The sequence below is a fragment of the Corvus brachyrhynchos genome, unplaced genomic scaffold (genome assembly GCF_000691975.1).
Source record: "Corvus brachyrhynchos isolate BGI_N302 unplaced genomic scaffold, ASM69197v1 scaffold525, whole genome shotgun sequence".
Taxonomy (NCBI): Eukaryota; Metazoa; Chordata; class Aves; order Passeriformes; family Corvidae; genus Corvus; species Corvus brachyrhynchos.
Window position 1 is genome coordinate 1101485 of NW_008238341.1, and position 20127 is coordinate 1121611.

Genomic DNA, 20127 nt, shown 5'->3' on the forward strand with positions numbered 1-20127 from the left:
TTGCAATCACATGCTAGAACCACTTTACTCACTGCTGCCTTTGGCTCCCTCCCCACATAGGCCTCAGCAGAGAGAAGATGTGCCGTGGTTCTCCCTTGCCAGAGCACCACTCACCTGAGCGAGCAGACCCCCAGATCTCTGTGTGCTGCCATGCCATGGCATTCCCTCTGCAGAGCTTTGTAGAGCTCCACATGGATTTGGAGGCTGGGAAGAAATGATGGGTGATTACCTTGCTCATAAGCAGATCACTGCTACAAAATGCTCTTCCAAAGCTGTTCAGCACACAGCAAGACAGCCTCAGGACAGGGAAGTGTCTGTCCGCTGTCTAAGTTGCCTATGGGTTCTGGCACATGTGGGCACCGGGCACAGCCTGAAGAGCTGCTCTACAGGGCCAGGAACAGGTGTAATGAAGTGCAAGTGGCAGGGAGGCAAGTCCACAAGGAATCCTGAATTCTGTCTTATTTGGGATGTACCTCATCTGGCATTCTCCACGCAAGCTTGTGAAGGCAGGCTACAGGAACAGACTAGCAGAGGTTAGGTGAGAAGATGAGGAGGAAGGAGAATAGGGAGACAGGGAACACAGTGCTAGCTAGATACTGCATCCACAGGCTTGTCTGCTGGGATGTGAATGGAGCAGCAAGGATAGTCCTCCTCCGGGCTCACCTGGTTACTGAGAGCTGGTGATTTCCTCCACTTTGGCATTTAAGTACTTTGGCACTCTTTGCATGCTAGGTGTGGCCAGGCAGAAGTGCACATTCATCTTTAAATAGGGCAACACAGATGGGGACAAGTATGATTTTATCCAAAGTGTACATGGCTGCAAAGGCCACAATGGGATTTTTTTTTTCTTTTTGTGAGGGTGGAATAGTCCCTTCACACATTCAGAAATCAGGTTTCTATTCATATATCTGGAGATGCCAGGAGGAGCCACATCAGGAGAGATCACACTGTCATGCAGAGTAGCCTTTTGATATCAGAGATAATACTTTCTGAAAACACTCAACTTCTCTTTCTACTCCCAGGTGTGGGCTGTTTTCCATCCCCACTCTCCTCTGCCATGTTTGTCTGTCTGTCTGTCTGCCTACATCTATCCTCCTGCTCCTATGGCCCACAGCATCAGCAGGAGAATCAGAAAGACTTATCCAGTTTGGATGAAATACCAGTTATGACCCACACCAATGAGCCTGGTCTGGATAATCTCCCCGCCCCAGCACTCTGTGACTCTGTCATAACTATCCACAGTCAGCCCAGCAAGGTGCTCTGGCACTGGTCCTCACGGTGGATATCAGATCCAGGAGAAGGTTTGGGCAACATGTACCTGAACAAACTCCTGTGGAGGCTTCACCTCAGGGGTTTCAGGACCCACAGAGGGTCTTGGAGAGCAGCTCTAAGTGTTAAGGGCCTGGGCAAGAAGATGCTACGTGGCTACAGTTCAGTTCATCACCCAGTACCTGCTGGAGATTCCATGAAGGTTGCTGGCTGACACAGTTGGTCCATGATACGTGTTCGTCTGCCAGGCATCCAGACAGATGAAATGAGCTATAAAGAGACCCAAACAGATAAATCCAGCCCAAATGGCTTGCTGAGCTGACCAGCAGGCCCTGGCAGAAAGCAAGGCTGACAGCAGCTGAAGGGTCTGTCCTGGTCTTCCTTGGAGCTTTTGGAATTCCAGAAGCTGGGACAGGAGAGGAGCTCATGGCTACAGAGCAGGATTGCCCCATGCAGTTGGGCAGAGTGCAAGGAAGGGCAATGGCAGCCTGAGTGGTGGAGTAAGAGCAAGAGCAACCTGTGCTGGACAAGGGAGGCAGGAGAACATGGACATGTGGAATGGAGCCAGCTGAATATGGACTGTGGGAAAAAATGGAGATTTGTCATTGCAGGTGTAGGCAAGGCAGGTGGGATGGGTGCACACCTGGCCCTGCAGGAAGAAAGCAGTAGGTGAAGATGGAGTCAGGATGGGTGATGGATCAGTGATCTTCCTGGATCTATTTCCCAGTGAGATGCTTCCCTATTATCCCTCCTATCTCATGTCCACCATAATGTAGTTTCTGGTCATGAGTAGGGCTGGATAAGAAGGGCAAATCCCATGACCCAGGGGACTGGAGGATCTCTGTCAGGCATGCACCAGGACAGGAAGTTCCCTGAGCTGGCAACAGCTTGGAAGCTCTGTGCTGCAAGATTTGAGCAATTTCTGAGACAGCAAGTGCAACCCAACAGGAGCCAAACCCCTCTCGCCACCTACAACTCCCAAATCCAGACAACTTTCCTGGAGTCTGAGCAGAGACAGCATCTCCCCAGGGGCTGAAGTCCACCCCAGATAGAGAAAGAACCTCTGAGGCTGGGTGAAAGTTAGTGGTGCCCCCCAGGGATTTTTCCACTGGGCTTCCCACATCCAGAACCACAGCCAGCTTCTTCATGCAACATCTCTTCACAATGATGCCCTGAGAGAGCCCTGAGCATCCCCCAGGATTATTCGTGAGAGTCAGATGGACTCAGACTCAGAGCTCAAGGCCCTCTCAGATAATCCTAAACAAAAAGATAGAAAGCTGGAAAACTGGGAGGGGAGTTTGCTTTTAGAAGATATCCCTTGTCAGTAGGCTCATGGACAAGCTACACAATGTCCTTTCCTCTCTCCTGCACATGAAGAGGTGCACAAGAGCCTCTTCCCTCAGCACGCTGAAGAGAAAGCAATGACAACAGATCTGCCAAAAGACATTTTCAGAAGGGTCCTCGTGCAGTGTTTTGGCAGAGGAAGAAGACCCAAATGGCTCTCAACAAGAGGCAAATGAAAAGAGGAACTGGTGTGACCAGGAAGAAGGTGTTCAGAGGGAAAGTTCAGTCTCGGGGACATCTGATGGCTCTGGAGCCAGCCCTGAACAAAGCAGAATGGAAACAGGCCTCCTTTGCACTGGCCATGGAAACACACCTGGTGAACAGGGCTGGGGAGTCCACATGAGACCATCCCTACTCTTGTATTCCACAGCCATTACTGTGGCCATGGAGATGGTGGGGTGTGTGACCTGGTCCCTTTCCACTCATGATCTCAGCCTTGTGTCATATCTCCCCATCCACACACTGGTGCAAGGCCTTACAAGTGTGTGACCTTCTCTTCAGGCTCACCCTACCACAGCAGCAACACCAGCACCAGTCCTTAATCACCAACTCTACTTTGTTGGCCAAGCATCCAATGCCTCCTCACACATATCTGGAGGCAAGTCACCACCATGTGGAACAGGCAGGGCCCAGGACTGAGAGGCTCTCAGAGTGGATTCGATTTGAAATTGGGTTAATTGCACCTTTCCATCATTTATTTAGCTTGGGATAGGTCCAAAACATATGAATGAAATCCCCCCATGCACGCTACACTGCTGACAAGCGGATATTGCATCTGGTTTGAATATGGCAAGCGGCTGCAGAGGCAGAGACAGTGTGGAGCTGCTTGAAATACAACACATGCCTCCTCACGCTCCCAGCCCCCCTGAACCATGTGCCCTGCAGTTACATCATGCTGAAAGACCCCACCCTGCATCCCCAAACTTTCTCCACCATCTTCACATGCCATCATCTCAGGCCACTGCCAACCTGACCCATGTCCCTGACACTGCTGAGAGGTTCATAACCCTGGCCAAAAGCCAGGAGCAGGAGATGGAGGAGGAGGAGGACAACCCCTCAGAGCAGTATGGAGTAACATCCCTCGGTTGGGCTGTTATGGCTAGGATGGCTGTGGATAACACAGATGAAATGGCGACCTTCCCTGGAATTGGGAAAGGGTGGGAGGGGAGATACAAAGGGAAAAGAAAGCAGAGTGGATGCCAAAAGTTTTATTTCTCTAACCCTCCCCAGAGCCCCCTGTCAGCCCATGAGCACTGGCATGTAATCACTGCAGGGGCTGCCCGAAAGCACTGGGGCCAATCTGTTCCCAGGGTGCTGAGGCTGGCTTAAGGGGAGGTGGAGCCAATGCCAGGAGAATTTTAGCAGAGGAAAGTCACCTTTGGTCTGATGTCAATGGGTGCACGTTGCTGAGGGAAGGCTCTGGGGCAGCACCAATGAACAGAAGATCCCCTTATTCCTCCTGTATTCTCATGCTGCTCTGCAGTTAGCACAGGTTAGGGACCTTGTAGGGGCTTTAGTGAAGCAAGAGACCCACCAGGGTTCTGCAAGGCTACAGGAAGACATGGGAGTTTGCAAGAGTTGCTTATACAGAACCCTTTGGCTCATGGTGCCAGGCAGCTGCTGGATGTGCAAGAAAGGATGCTTGGTGAATGGGAGGAAGGATGTTTGATGAAAGGGCATCCTGGCAGTGGGAATGCAATGCTTCTCTTTCTTGGCTTTTTGGGAGAAAGATGGGAAAGCATTGGTTTGTATTTAGGTGTCCCACACACATTCTCACTGTAGTCCCTCTCTCAGGAAAACATGTCCCCAAGATGCAGTGGTCACTTTGCTGGTCGCTGTAGCAGCACTGTGCCCAGACAACCAGGGTGGAAGCAGGGTCCAGCCACGGAGATGATGGACGTGCACTTTGGGTTTCCCTCCCAAGCACTGCTTCTGGGATGTGGCCCCTGGTCTGCCCCTCCCCCAAAGCTTGGCTGCCTCCTCTCAACTCCTCTCACTGTGAGCACCTACAGAAGAAGGAAATGGGGAAGCCAGAAGCTTCCAACCCAATGGTGTGTTCTCCCCAGCCACTGTTTGGGGGACAAAGGGATTCCAGCAGTTGCCACTAGCATCCAGTGGTAGGTCTTCTCCAGCTCCCACAATGGCACAGAGAAATGCCAACCTCCAGGCCAGGAGAGCTACATAGGACCCTTCCTCCTCGTTGCAAAACAGCAGAGCCCTGATTTGCACAGGTGTTGAGCACCGTCCATCCCCAGCAGCCTTCAGGCCTGTCACGGTCACTCAGCGCCTCCCAGGATCTGGCCTTTTTTCCCTTTTTCTTTTATGAAGACATTATTTTACAGCTTGTTAATTTGTACTTTTTCAAGTTTTTAACAAGGATCAGGGGCCAAGTCCCCAGGCAGTCCACTGGCCGTGAGAAATCCCATTTGGTATCATATAAATTATTGCAGATATTACTAATATTGCGTCTATTGTGTAAATACTGACTAAATGTTTGAAAAACACAAATAAATATGAGCTGAGCTGATGGCTGGAGCAGCTGCCTATGAGCTATTCTGGGCCCCCAGGGGGAAAGAATACACATTTTAAACTAATGTGTAAATATGTAACCTGCCTCCATTCCCCTCCACATCGTCGTGAGCAGTTCTTGGAAGCAGCCCAGTCCCTCAGCTGCACGACTATGATTTAACAACAGCTATAAATACATCTCATCCACTGGGCAACTGCACAAACAAGGGCTCACCTGGCAGTAAGAGGTCACCAAGAAGTCTCCCACATGAAACCACTGTGCATGAACGGGTGTGTGGTGAGGGGAGATGCTCAGCGCTTGTCCTTAAAGCCTCCCCTGGGTCCTGGACCTCATCAGCCCAGCCTCAGAGACCTCAGTGTTGCACACCAGAGCCAGGTATGAGCTAATGGACCACCATCGACTGATGGGCCACCAGGACCAAGGAAGATTCTGCCTCCAAGTCCTGAGCTTCCTTTCCAAGGGCAAATGCCTCCACTCATTTGCAAGCTCTACCCAATTCCTCATTGTTGCAAGAAAGTCACTGAGTCCTCTGTTGTTGCCGTTCTTCATCACCATCCAAAATTCCAGAGTAACATGCCCCTAGCCAGAGGGCAGAAGGATAACCCAAGGACTGGGTCCCCACATCCCGCTGCTTCTCAGCTTCAGATGCTGGGAGATTCCAGCCCTTCCTTGCAAGTCTCCAGTTCCCCCTGACCCATCACCCAGGGCTGGCTCTGAGTGGAATGAGGAACTTCGTTAAACCCTTCCCCACCCAAACCAGTGGCACTGTGAATTGTACTCCTGGCACAGCAAATGGAGCAGGGAACCACAGACTGCAGGTGAGGGAGAGGAGACAGCTCACATCCCTGGGCTTTGCCTTTGATGGACATGGGACGATGCTGGTTTTTACCTAGCATTGTTTATTTGTGACCTTCCCAATCTTTTAAATTGGATTTAACCCACATCCACTACTCAGTGGGGTACAAACACCTCTGGGTTAGCCCAGAGCCACAGAGCTGCTGCAGAGGACAAAAGCTGCTGAATTGGCCACAAGTGACAGCATGGGGAAGATTTGCTCCTCAGAGGATGAACAGCAGCACAGCAAATGTGGTGCCAGGCTGTGTCATGGGTCCTGTCACCCAAGACTGCAGAGAAAGGTACTGGCAGCCGTTGGGCCCCCACTACCCTGCCCACAGAGGGGAGGGAGAGGAGAAGCCAGGCCAGGAAGATGTGAGTCAGGGCAAGAAGGTCATTGCAGTGGGAGCCAGTCAAGACTCTGGGCAGATGCCTGTGCCCTGAGCCAAAACATGGGATTTAATCCCATTTCTCTTGAGAAAGGTGAAGATCACAGTATGGACAGCCATTTCCAAAGCTTCAGGTACTTTTCAGGCATGGGGTGCCAGCTCCAATCTTGGTCACAGAGAACAAAGCTAAACTCACGTGATACCCACAGGACCAAACGCTGTGGAGAGGCTTTTCCAAACTTCTCCTGCGTCCTAACCCCTCTCTGGCACATCCAGACAGATGATTCCACACTGATTTTTTTAACTTTTTTCCAGGTCCTGGGGTTCATCCTAGTGCAGTGTATACTTCTGAGCTTGAAATCTCCCAGGGCCCACCATGGCCACAGACTCCTCCAAAACCCAGTTTGACTCCTCCAAGCCCCTGCAGTTGCTATAGGTGTCCAGACTCAGCCCACCAGGAGTAAAGTCCACCCCACCAACCCCTCTAAATAACACCTTCTGCCTCTTACAGGTCACATCTCTAAGGCCTTACATAGGTCCAATGCAACAATGCATCAGAGACAAGCGGGTGAGGGACTGGGGGAGGGTCGCACAGGATCGGGTTGTGCATCAGGGCTCAGCTCTTCCCCTGTAACTACAGATTAAAACAATAAACTCAGAAGGATCCAGCCTTTGGCAGGGACTATGAAGAACCAATGTTTGACTGGCCCACAGTTCACAGGCACACCCAAATAAATAGCATTGTTTATAAGGACTGAAAATTAAAAATTAAGGGCTGTGATTTTCAAAGCTCCCCAAGGAGCCCTGACATTGAACTCCCATAAAAATTAATGGCATGAAATCCCAGCCCTGCATTTCTCTGGAGCGATAAAAAGAGTATTCATTGTGCAATCAATTGCTGAAATTCATAGTAATTTCTACTAAAGAAATCCTAAGTAATTTCACTGCTATGGACAGTTTCAGCTAACAATAAATATACTAAATAAAATACTTACCATTTGAGTAGGAGAAATTACTGTAAGGTTCAGCAAATTTGCTAAAACAATGCAAAGTAATTTCATTCCTTACTTTCTGCTGGGAATTCAAGCCACCCATTTAAATTTGCTTACTCTTGTTTGAATTTTAAGTTGTTTTTCCTTTCAAATGCAAAACAAAATTTGTGTGGCTGATTGAAAAACTTCTAAGGAATATACAGGTGTTCCCATGTTTCTTGACAAAATCATGATCTTCATGATTTGTCAAACTTCACAAACCACTGCTTCTTGCAACAGCCTTGGGTTTGGCCAGAGGAAAACATTACCAGGGGAGATATTGATGCCAAAGACTTTGGCCTTCCCTAGACATCTTTGCTGCATTTCTGCATGTTTGCATGCACCTGCAGATGCCAGGATCCCCTACCATTGCCCCTCACATGCGAGAGAATAATTCAACTTGATATCAGTCACCCTTATCAGGCCTTTTGTGTAGTTTGCTGAGGATGAGATAAATGGTGCACAGGACTAGAAATGCCACGTGAAATTCCTCCACCAGAGACATGCCATGGAGTCAGTGGATCCCATCCAAACACACACACAAACACGTGCTCTTCAAGTCCCACACCCACCCACACCTGCCTTGTCCATGCTGTGTGTGTTTGACAGGAAGGCATCAAAGCCACAGATGCCCCACTGACACTCACAAGCAGCCAAAAGGAACATTTCTTTCCCCATCCTCAGACCTTTATCTGTGCTGAACAAGCATCTGCAAGACACCCCGTGCATCAAATTCCATGGTTGCAGCCTACATTCCTCTCTGAACATCCTAGTCTTCTCCCCACTGCATGTCTATAGCTGGGATCACGCCTCTGCCTTCACTCAGCTGATGGACCTTGCAGACATGCAAAAAGTTCCCTCATTTCCAGACAAACAGATGATCATCAGCATAATTCATTATCATTTTGATTCCCTTTTTTGAGGAATTTGGTCCTCAACATTGTAGCTTTCAAAGTCGGCTGAAGAATTAAGCACTGATCCCATTACAATTTAGTAGGAATCCTGTTCCATCCTCCTTTAGATTCCTCTGAGACCCTGCCCCACCTTCAGGCCTCAACAGAGGAGTACACCCAGGATCAAACCAGCTGTACCATTAGAAGATACTGCAGCTAAGAGCCCTCGGGAAAAGGTCTGTAAACAAAAAGAAGCAGGAGGCCGCAGGTCATGAAACTGGACATGCATGCAGCCCGGTTATCCCAAATTAGGGACATCTTTTTAAAGAGATGACACAGTAAAGGGAAAGATAAAGACAAAACTCTAGAAACTCTTCCTCTCATTTGAGCAATATTTGGGCCTTCCTCACAGCTCATATCCCACCATGCCTTATACCCACTCCACACACTGAGCAGGCCCAATGCAGAGTTTCCAGGATTTTCAGATCTGGAAAATACCAACCAACCTCCAGAGTCAGGCCAATGATGAGTGGGAAGAGCAACTAGCAAGGTCCACACATCCCACACCACAGCCATTGGCTTCACCATCAGAAGGGTCAGAGAGTTTGATGTGCATGTTTCCTTGCTGTGGTTGGGTGTGAGCTGGCTGGAAGCATCACCGGCAATGGAGGTCCACAAGATCTGAGCTGGTCATGGCACATGCTGACCCACCCAGTCACTGGGCCACCGAGTCTGCCCCACAGGTCCACGCTCGTGGCCGTGACGAAGTCCCGTTACATGTGGCTGTGTCCCCCTCTAGTGGCGTGTCCCAGCCAGCACGGCCCCGGCCAGCGTGGCAAGCCAGACGTGCTCCCTGTGGCATGGTCACCATGAATTCGTGCCACCGTGACTCCAGTCCTTGCTGGTGGCAGCATGCACAAAGAGGACCTCCAAGAGGACATGCTGCTGCTGCTCTGTATCGAGTGCCATCCTCCATCAGCTATGGCAGGGCAAGGTGTTCCTGTTGGGAGACACTGGTCCATGAAAGAGAGCAGGATGTTCCCAGTCCCCCAAACCTCTCCAGAGCTGGACTAGGAAGATGGCTTGACAAAGCAGGACAATGTTACAGATACCAGCCATAGGTAGCCCAGTCTGTAGCACTCTCCTGACTCTCTGAAGGCCTTTTTTTCTGGGAGGACTGGGACAATTAAATGGAATTCCCTTCTGGCAGGTGCTGCCTGCAGATGGAGGGATGAGTTCTGGTTCTTCAGGCTGCAAAGCTAGCAAGATGCCTCCTCACCACAACGAGGATGTAGCACTCTTTATCACTGTTAATTTGGATAGATGTACTCAGCAGTTCTGGTTTCATGTTCCCCTATCCACAGTATCACAACAGGGGCAGGATCAAAACTTGTTTCCTTGCTGCATTTATGGCTGACAACTGTATTTAGTCCTGAAAAACACAGCAGGTCTGGCTCCCTGTTAGTTGTGTGTGCTGTGGGACATCACTGTTCCTGCTTTCCTACACATTTAGTAATTGTTTTGCTGGCTGATTCTCTTAAGCAACTCTAATTTTTTCACAGCTTCATGCTTCCATATATCCTCACAGAGTAAGAAATGAAAACTGCCCTGGTTTGCCCAAGAGAGCTGAACTGTGTGGAATAAGTATGGTGTTTCCTTTGGTGGGAGGACAGACCCACTCTTGGTCTTGAAATGGTGCTAAAGCAAGTGACCATAGCCCCAAGAGAAGGTGGGACACCCTGGGAGTCTGCTGAGCATGCCAGAATATAGCCAGATTCTTAAAAACTCACAAAAATGTGTTTCAATTTCTTTCTAAATTGGGGGCCCCAAACTAAGCACCCTCAAACACTTAGCATCAGAGGGTCCACTGAAAAGGATGCTGTGAGTGCTGCAGGCCCTATTCACAATCACCATAAGGCTCTTGCTATCATCTCCCACACCTCTGGATAGGAACTGCTTGGATAACAGTGATTCAAATATTTCTCAATTTTTTAAAAAATAGAAATTCCCCAAGTGGCAGAAATCAGTAATCTGAAAAATGAAGAAATTACCAAAAAATGCAGTTTGTGAAAGGAAAAAAAAAAAAAATTAAAACTTTTGAGCATTTTTCTACTCATTTCTGCAAGCCTGGGTCCATGCACACTGGTCACTCTGTACTGCTCATCTCAGCTTGGTAGAAAGCCAGAGAGATGGTTAAACATCTTCCCTATGGTTTTCCCTCGATGCCAGATGTGCCCCAAGGTATTTCCTGAGTCATGCAACATTTGTGGGCTGTATGAAGCCTGTAACTTTGTTCTAGGATGGGAGATGACCCATACATCAATGTCAACATCTACAACTGTGAGTCCTTTGAGACTTCCGAGTCACCCACGACTTCATTTACAAATTCTGGCATCAGTGACAACAGCTCTGTGGGCCTAGGTCTTGCTGCTCTAACTTCCCCTTCAGAGACAACCGGGGAAAATGCCTCAGATCAGCAAGTGGTTCACAAATCTTGGTTTTGAGTCCTCCTCATAACGGCTGCCAGGGGCGGGTTCAACTCACTCATTAAAAAAAGAAAAAAAGCAGTCTTTGGAACTTACATAGGCTTCCCTACAGCTTTGCCAAGTCTTGCCACAGCCTCTGCAAGAGTACCACATGGGGAAGAGGAGATGAAGGGGCCAGCATTTCACCATGGGTTAAGAAGGGACCCTGGCTGATTATCTTATAGTTCACATCCATTTTTCAGGTAATTACACTTAAGGAAGATGTGTCAAACCCTTTGTGGTGGGCTGCCCTGCATGAGCTTCCCACAGTGTGCTGGGGATCTGTCTTCTGCAGGATGATGCATCCTCAAATCACAACAAAGGACCCATCTGAGCATCTCTAAAGGGTCCAGCAGGCCAACAATGTCCTCCAGGCTATCAGGTGTTTCAGAGACCACTGTGGCATGTTGCACATCTCAGCATGGCATTCCCACTTGAGAACTCAGTATTCCCAAGGCCTTCCTTCTGTGTGTTCTGCTATTTCTCCCTCTCCAGGAGAAGGAATAGGGACCCATTTGGGGAAGGAACCCACTGGGATCCAAAGTTAAAGGACACTGAAGAAACCTTGGGAGAAGGAACATGGCCACCTCTCAACTTCAGTCTCTAGGTTGTTTACTGCCTGGAGGGTCAGGACACAGCACATTTCCCTTGATGCTGAGCATCTGCCTCAGAAAATATCTGTGTTAGGGAGATCCTATGTCCATAACATCCCTCTGAGGCACTGCTTACCCAGACATCCAGGGGTGATGGGAAGCTCACATCCTCCATCTCCACTGCTGGATTTCTGTGCTGTGCCTTTGTGCTCCTGGCATCTCTTCCTCATCAGCTGTGACTCCAGAAAATCTCTGCTAGTGTGTTCCGGCTTGCCAATCCCATCCTGGCGGGGCTCCTGCATTTCAGTACTCAGTGGTCCACCCTGTGGTTTGGACATTTTGCCATCTTGGTAACCCACAATGCTCATCATGTGTCCAGGGCACAAATTCCAAGTGCTACTACCCTTGCATGGGAGAGGACATTGGGTCTAGCAGGCCTAAAGAGTGCCTAGTTCCTCCTCAACAGCCAGCCCTCCACTGGCATTTGCCCAGAAGCACCTGAGGAGTTACTCTGGAGGTGCAGCTCCCCTCATCAAGGAGACAAGGTCCATCCATCCATCACCATCCATCACCATCACCATCCATCACCATCCATCACCATCCATCACCATCCATCATCTGGTCACTGAGTGCAAGAAACACAGGTACATGGACAACACAATCTGTCACTTTCAATCTCCACTTCCACCTGCCCATGGCTTGTCCCCCAAACATGTGGAGCTTCCCTGCTCTTTCCTCCAGCAATTTCATTCTTTCTCACTAACCTGAGACTGTGAACATGTGCCTTTCTGATCCCATCTCCTCCCCAGATTCCCTGTGTCTGAGCCCCTCTCCATTTTGTTCCCTGGCTCTCTGGTATTTATGACCTGTCTCTTTGTTCTGCTCTGGAGAAATCCCCATGCTGCAGAACTCAGCCGGCAAAGGTCCCTGTGCTGCAGCAACCCTGTTGTCTCCAGGAGCATTCCCATTAGCAGGGGACAGGTGATGGATTCAGCACTGCCAATGCAGGACTAATTTCCCATGCAGCGTTTTCCTAAAGTTCAAGCTGGATTCACAGATCATTACATACATACATACATACATACACTGAGATATAGACAGAGGTTTATTGAGATATATATGCATCATCATAAGTAAAACATATACAACTACCCACAACCATCGTTCGCTTCAACAGTCCCATTCCTGGTGATTTCTGTTAAGAGTTTTTCTGGAGCACACCTGCCTTAGGAACTTAAGAACCCCTCTAAATTCAACATGCGAAATGACACACATCTGACTGATTACCTGTCTCCCACGTATCTCTTCCATCTGCACTTTTGAACTTCTGATCTGCAAATCCCTTCTGCGGGGTCCACAGAAAGTAACTCATCAACCTGGAGTCTGTTATCAGTACAGTTAAGTTGCTTTAGAAGGGTCTGCATTGCCACAGGAAAATTTTTCAGACTCAGCTAACCAAAGCAGGTTGAAAACCACTGACCAGAGGTTTTGCGATTCTAGGGAATGTTCTAAGATGATTTGGAAACTTTGCACTTCTAGAGCTGAAATGTTAATAAGAAACTATTGACTTTAGTTGGGATGAACACTGCTATATTGACATGAGAAGGAAGCACAGACCGAGGGGAAAAAAAAGTCAATATTTGCCAGGTGGGATAATAAATCTTGGGTTTATGATCAATGCAAAATGCAGTGGTTGCGTTGCTATATACAGTCCGCCAGGTAAACTGAGCCACTGCGTTTCCTTTATTTCAATTAGCTGTGAGTAATTTGCTGAGATATTCAGGGTAATAAGTAACTGAGAGGTTCTGAGGGCTGTTCCCAGCCTACGGCTACAGAACCTGACACCTCTAAGCGATGTGGAACATTTTTAGCCTCTGCTGGAGGCAAAAACTGAAAGTTAGACAGCACAACCCTAATTCCTCCCCAGATTGCTGGGATGGTTTCTGCCAGGTCCTTGCCCCACAGCCACGCAGCCTGGGTGGGAGTTGGGGTAATGAGGCTGCCTGAACACCCTGCGGGAGGCTGGTTGCAAGGGGAGTCTGTGCTACACCTTCTCCCACCCTTCACAACCAAACCAGGCAAACAAGCAGATCATGTTGGCATGGAAAATTCACCCCACTGTCTCTGACAAAAGAGCAACTTCTAAAGGCTGCCTTCCTACATGGGAGTTAGGCAGCTTTTGTGTCTGGTCTTCTGCACACCTCCATAGAGCCATAAAACTCTGCCTTTCTTCCCTGCCATGGACATTTCAAGCTTCACTGATTAGGTTTGCATTGTATGTAGCTATTAAAGCCAAACATTTACAGTCCTTCCAGTTTTGCAGGATAATTTCAGAAGCAACAGCCCCAAAGAAGTCCTTTTCTGTAGTTGAATAACCATATTTGTACAAATATTTTAGCAAAAATCTGGGCTATTCTGATTTCCATGTGGCTTCCCTCCCTTCCTAAGAATAATTATGCCAAATCCTCCAAGACACAGGATAAACACAGTGGTTTCACTTTATTATAACAAACTATAGATTTTCCAATGCTGCCTCACCAGGTCTCTCATTTGCCTTTGTCTCCAAAAGATTTTGTTTTCATCATTTTGCCACCATATTTACGTAGAAATGCACTGGACAGCTGAGGGGATTTCACTGTCTCTTACATTTCCTGTTCTGTTGTTTAATTAGTCACTTCTGAAAAGAGCATTACTTAAAATAAGAGATTTCCTGCTACAAGAGAAAATAAAATAGATGAGCCCCAGACAGCCCAATGCTGCTGCAGGAACTTCATTCCTGATGTGTTTCAGGAGAAATAAGGACTTGGTTCAGGAATCAGGTTCAATTATCAATTGCATTTCAGCAAAGCAGCAGGATCAAACTTGGTATGAGTGCAGCAACCTGTCCCTTGGGTATCTCCCAAAGCCCAGCTCTGCTTCTTCCTCCAAGCCAGGAAAAAATTCCCTATCCACACACCTTCATCTGACACCAGCATGAAAAAGTTGTACAGCCAACACTTTGCTCCACATGCATCTTCAGGAAAGGAACAGATCTCCCGAAGATGCTGCTCATATCTCAGGTGGATGCAGACTGAGCCAATGGAAGAGATGGTTCAAAAGAAACACTGGGACCTCTTGAAGATGGGTGTGGAGGGAGAATGCTGTCCCCGTTTAAAACATTCCCCAGTCAGGGCAGGGAAATGCAGCTTAATGTCCTCCGAACATTTTCTGCTGTAAGGCCAGTGTCTTGTCATTTACCTGATAGCCAAAGACAGGAAAAACTGTCCTTATTGATACTCCACATGGCTTTCAAAGGGCTTGGCCAATGCAACTCTGCATCCTCTTTGCCAAATGAAAGAGGATGAATTTACACACAGAGAAGCAGAAACCTTGGGTGAGAAGCAGTAGAAGACTTTGGTCCTGGACTTCTCCACTGGCCCGGACAAGCTCATTTGTCTCTGTCAGCCCTTGTCATGGGACAAAGCTTGGCAGTTCTTTCCAGGCACAGTTTTTCTTGCTTCCAGAGATTTAGAAGGTTTTCTCCATCAGTATTTTATTCACTACCAGTAGACCCAACAATCCCAATCAGCACCTCTCTTTTCCTTGATTTTCTTCTGTTCCTTCACACCTCTGGTTTGTATCCCCAAAAGGCCATGTCTGCATGACAAAACAAAGCAGGCTAGAGAATGGTGGCACTGAGGGTGAAATGGTATGGAGTTGTCAGGGAACATACAGCAAAGCCTAAAACAAACCGGCCTTATCTATCCTATGCCTTGGGATAAGACCTCCCTTGCTCTTTGCCTAGCCACTGTCTGCAAGGTACATGTTAGCTGGGCCAAAACCATACCAGCAAGAGCACCAACAGGTTGAGTGGTGCAAGGAGAGAGGCAGAACAAGACACAGCCCCATGACCTCCTTGGAAAATGGTCACACACAGGAAGAGAGATGTGGACATCACTTAGGCTGAACACCTTGGCAATGGTAACACCACCTGGGGTGGTTGTAGGTCTCATCTCTCTGGGGAAACGTCATTGCAACCTTCCAGTACTTACACGGGCTTATAAAAAAAGAGGAAGAGCAACTTTTTAACACAAGCAGATAGTGACATGACAAGGGGAACAGTTTTAAACTAAAAGAGAAGAGACTAGATTAGATATTAGGAAGAAATTCTTTACTAAGAGGGTGGTGAGGCCCTGGAATTGGTTGTCCACAGAAGCTGTGGCTGCATCATACCTGGAAATGTTCAAGGCCAGGTTGGACGGGGCTTGGAGCAACCTGGTCTAGTGGAAGGTCCCTGCCCATGGCACAGGGTGGAATGAGATGGTCTTTAATGTCTTTTCCAACCCAAACCAGTCTGGGATTCCATCATCTGTAACATCTGCTGTATGTGAAGATAAGCTGAAGACAACTCCACCAAAAGTCATGAATAGTTTGAGTTCACCCCTGCCCAGTCCTCTCCTGACCATCACCAGCCCGGAAGACCCTCTGCAATCCTGGTGGCCTCATCCCTCCTTCCATCCTGCTCAGCTGAGCGTGGCTCTTCCAGCTCCCACAGTGGGGGATGAAGTCTCAGTGCTCCTAAATGCCTGGAGGTATAATAAGCACTGCAAGGAGTGGATCAGGGTGTTATGTATCCAACCAGCCTGCAATCTCATTTTCTCCCTGGGCAGAATGAGTAGGGCAAAGGTTGCAGTCATGAGCTGTCACTCCAGTGCCGGCTGTCTGCACGTGCACTGCTGGGTATGGCCACTTGTCCAGCACCTGGATCAAGACTTGTTTCAGCAGTGCTACAGACTGCTTGGTGTGGATGGCACCCAGGTGAGTGGGGAAGTCAGTTGGGATATATTTTAAACGCCAGAATCTGGAACTGCAGTAACAGTCTCCTCTGAAGATAGTACAAGCCAGGGGACAATTCACTCACAACCTGTGAAAAAGGATCTATCTGAGCAGTGGAAAAGTTGGCTCTTTCTGCAATGGTATGGTTTGAAGGCATTCACAATATTTGGGAATGCTCTTAACTTCCCTCATGGACCGCACCCAGAAGTTCACCACAGACACTCATTTTTCCCAGAGAAACTTTGATGGTGTGTTCAGAGACAACACCCAAAAGAAAAGTCCCTAAATCCCAAGCCACTCGGTATTTTTTTAGTGCCCTATCTGACAATAAAATTGGAGGAGTGAATCTTACCAGCCTCAGTGCCAGATTTCAGGTGACGCCACTGAAGATTTGTTAGAACTGAATGCCTACTTCTGAAGACTCATACAAATAAATGCACATTCCCAAGCAAGCTCTGAAATACATATGGGGCTAAAGGTATCCTGCTGCAGCCAAAAAAAGGGTAGTCTTGATGTTTGTTGTGGTTTGACAATGTTCCAGTGGCTACTGTGATGTGTTGAGCTGCCCAGGTGAGTATGGATTGCAGCAACTGCTCACTCCCCGATTGTAATGGACTGGACATGGTTCTTTTGTCAGAGCAATTTTCATGTTTGCAAAGCTGCTTCTGTTTGTGAACTGCAGTCCTATACAGTCCCTGCTCTGACCAGTCATCAGTGCTGCTTGGAAATGTTTGGGTAGTTTGAAATAAATTTCATCAGAAAAAACACAGGTTTCTGTAAAGGAGTGCAATTGCCCTGTATTTTCTGGCATGGAGGCTCCCAGAATAGCTTCTCCTTTCTCCAGGACAGGATTAATACATGTACTGTTGCTAAAGTGTCCGATATTTATCTTCCATTAAATCCAAAATAGAATTTATTTCTACTCAGAGCCAACTCTCACAGACTCAGATTCACCCATGAGTTCTCCCTTCCTTTTTCTTGTAGCTCTTCTCCCCATCACATGGTGGAGACTATCCTCCAGATTATAGAGTACCCCACTTTCAATCCCATTTGGTAAGCCCATGGGGCATCAGAAAGCTGAAAAGAATATCTGTAATACAAAAGAATACCTGTAAAATATCTCTCACAACCTCCATGACTGATAGCACCGGTCAGATCCAGAAACTGAGCAGGAGTGCTACCTGCCTGCACTTAACTCTTGAGTGCAATTTATATTTACATCACTTATGTCCAGAGCCTGGCAACATGCTTTGTTGCTTTCACACTGGTCTCAGAGCTGAAAACTCTTGAGTGCAATTTGTATTTACATCACTTATGTCCAGAGCCTGGCTACACCTTTGCCTGGACCTTTGCATGCTTTGTTGCTTTCACACTGGTCTCAGAGCTGAAAACCCCTTCCTGCTACCACTGCTGGCCCTTTACCTTGCCTGTGATATGGTGATGGTAATTTCTCTTTGAATAAAGTCACACCTGGGCAAGCCTATGAAACACTCCTGGGGTGTATTTCATTCCTCTTCCCATCTACTGAAATATTTACACATCAAAGGGAGTCGCCTTATCTAGTGAGAGTTTGATGTTGCGGCCTGGGGTGGTCAGCAGGCACTGAGCTCCAACCCACACTGGGGGTCACAAGGGGCCTTCATCACCAGCTGCTGTCCTGAGAGGGGTACACAGGAGGGGCCCTGCTGGCCAGGAGGCTCTGCAGCAATGCACAGGCCTGGTGTGTCCCTTAAACATTCCCCTGGATCTGGACCTTCCTCTCTTCCAAATCAGCTGGGCTTTAGGTTTTTAAAGCACCCTGGCACCTTCTGAATCAGAGGCCAAAAGAACCCAGCTTCCAGAAAGCTGCAGGTAATGACCAAGCAGTGTTTCATGGGCATCTTTGAAAAGACCAAGGGACCCACACCCTTGCAGTGAGTGCCTATTTCCATATTCTGTCCTCTGTTTACACTCATCACCTCCTCCACCCCAGAGACTGTAAAATAAACACCCCTCCTGCCCTGCTGCACTTTTATCATCTCCACAGGCAGCTCACACTGCACTTCCTTTCAGGGTGACTTACTCCAGATGTGTCTGCATCTGCCTCCCCTCTGGCATGGGGATACCACTCATCACTCCATGGACACTCTAGTCCCAATGATCCCATGCTGTGACTGCTGCAATGGCCTGGCATTCATGTCCTCCTGCTGAGTAAGTCAGGATGGTCCCCTCTGTTCTACCTGCTACAATAGAGACAGGGCTTGAAGCTGCTGCAGAAGCAGATGGGCAGGATCTACAACTCCTCGCCCAGGCCAAGAGAAGTCTCAAGAGGTCTTCCAGCTCATGTCAAGCACCCACTGCACCATCCTGCCACCACAGCTACCCCAAAAAGCCGCAGGGTGCCCTGAGCCTCTCCGCAGCACCGCCAGCCCTGGCACCAGGAGCATTTCAGCCAGGAGTGCTCCTTGGGCTGCAGATGTCCATGCCAGACAGGACCCCAGGTTCCATGCTCACCCTTCTGGCTTCTGCTGAACTCTCTGGTGTTTCTCCTTGGACGGGAATAACATGAGAGGCCCAAAAGTATGATATTCCCATGGACCCACATGGCTCCAGCCAGCCAGCCACAGTCCTCTACCCTCTCATACCCCTTAGCCTCTCAATTAGTTCTTGCCTTCCTGACAAATTCACTCAACACCCTGAGCAATTAGAAGCCAGAAGGCCTCAGCTTTGTCTCAAATGATGAGCCAGATTAATCAGCTCCAGTTGCACTGAATTACCCAGACAGGGCTCACAGCAACAACTTCCAATTCACCAGCAAAGCAGCCAGCATCCCGCTTTCACCCAGGGTAATCAGCAAGGATGTGAAAGCCAGATGAATGACTAGGTGAGGGTGGGCTGCCGCCTGTCAGGAGCTGGAATATAAGTCAAAGCACTTTGAAATTAAATCCTCACTTTGACAGGGAACTAATGCAGAGATTTTAAAGTAGGTGTAATAAAGTTAGACAGGCATATGTGCAGCCTAGCGCAAGTTGCCGTGCTTTGAATAAGTGTGCCCCAGCTACAGGGAAATGGAGTTGAAAAGACAAAGGGAATTTTGAATAGCTCCAAACCAGCTTGGCAAGATTTTAGAGATGGTAGCAAGAGGGTTTAGTAATGGACCTAAGTAACAACAGTCGGGAGGAGATTTGGTGCACAGTTGTGGCTGCCTGGGATCTTGGATTTCACACCAAGCAGCTAGCTCATGTTGCTCCTGGCTTTAAATTAAGTCATTTGTGCCCATATGGATAGACAGAGGCATGGTGGATGGAGCAGAGATAGGGATCCCCACCACATCTCTTGGCCTCAGGGTGGGTAAGCCATGCTGTTAGGAGCTCCTGGAATTTCCCAAGAGTTGACTTTTCCAGAGGTGAGTTTAAGCCTTGATATCTGGTCAAGCATCACCCTCCATCTGCACATTCTAGAGCCTGCCACCAGCCGTTGTGGCTGGCAGCTCTCCACGGGGCAGCCCTTGCTGAGATGCCAAGGGCATTTGCAAACTTGTCCCTGTTCTGGCTCCAAATGCTGTTCTCCTGATAGAACCCCCAGAGAGATACCCCCAGACAGAACCCACCCAGACCCCGCTCCTGAGTTGCAAATTTTCAAATGCACTTTGGCATTTACAGTGAATCCTCAGAAACTGGGATCTGGGAAAACACTCCCAGTCAAAGGGGTGCTTGTTGAGGAAGGCAGCCTGGGCGATGCCAAGGCTCCTCCCAGCAACAGGGAAACTCCAGGCAGTGCCAGGACATCTCAGGGCTCTGCTTCTTCACAGCCACCAGGAAATTACCCCAAAAAACATCAAATGCGGAACCCCCCGCCCCTTCCCTCTGCGAGGTTCCCCTGTCTCTCCCCGCACCCACCGATCCCACCCGGAGGTGCCGCTCGG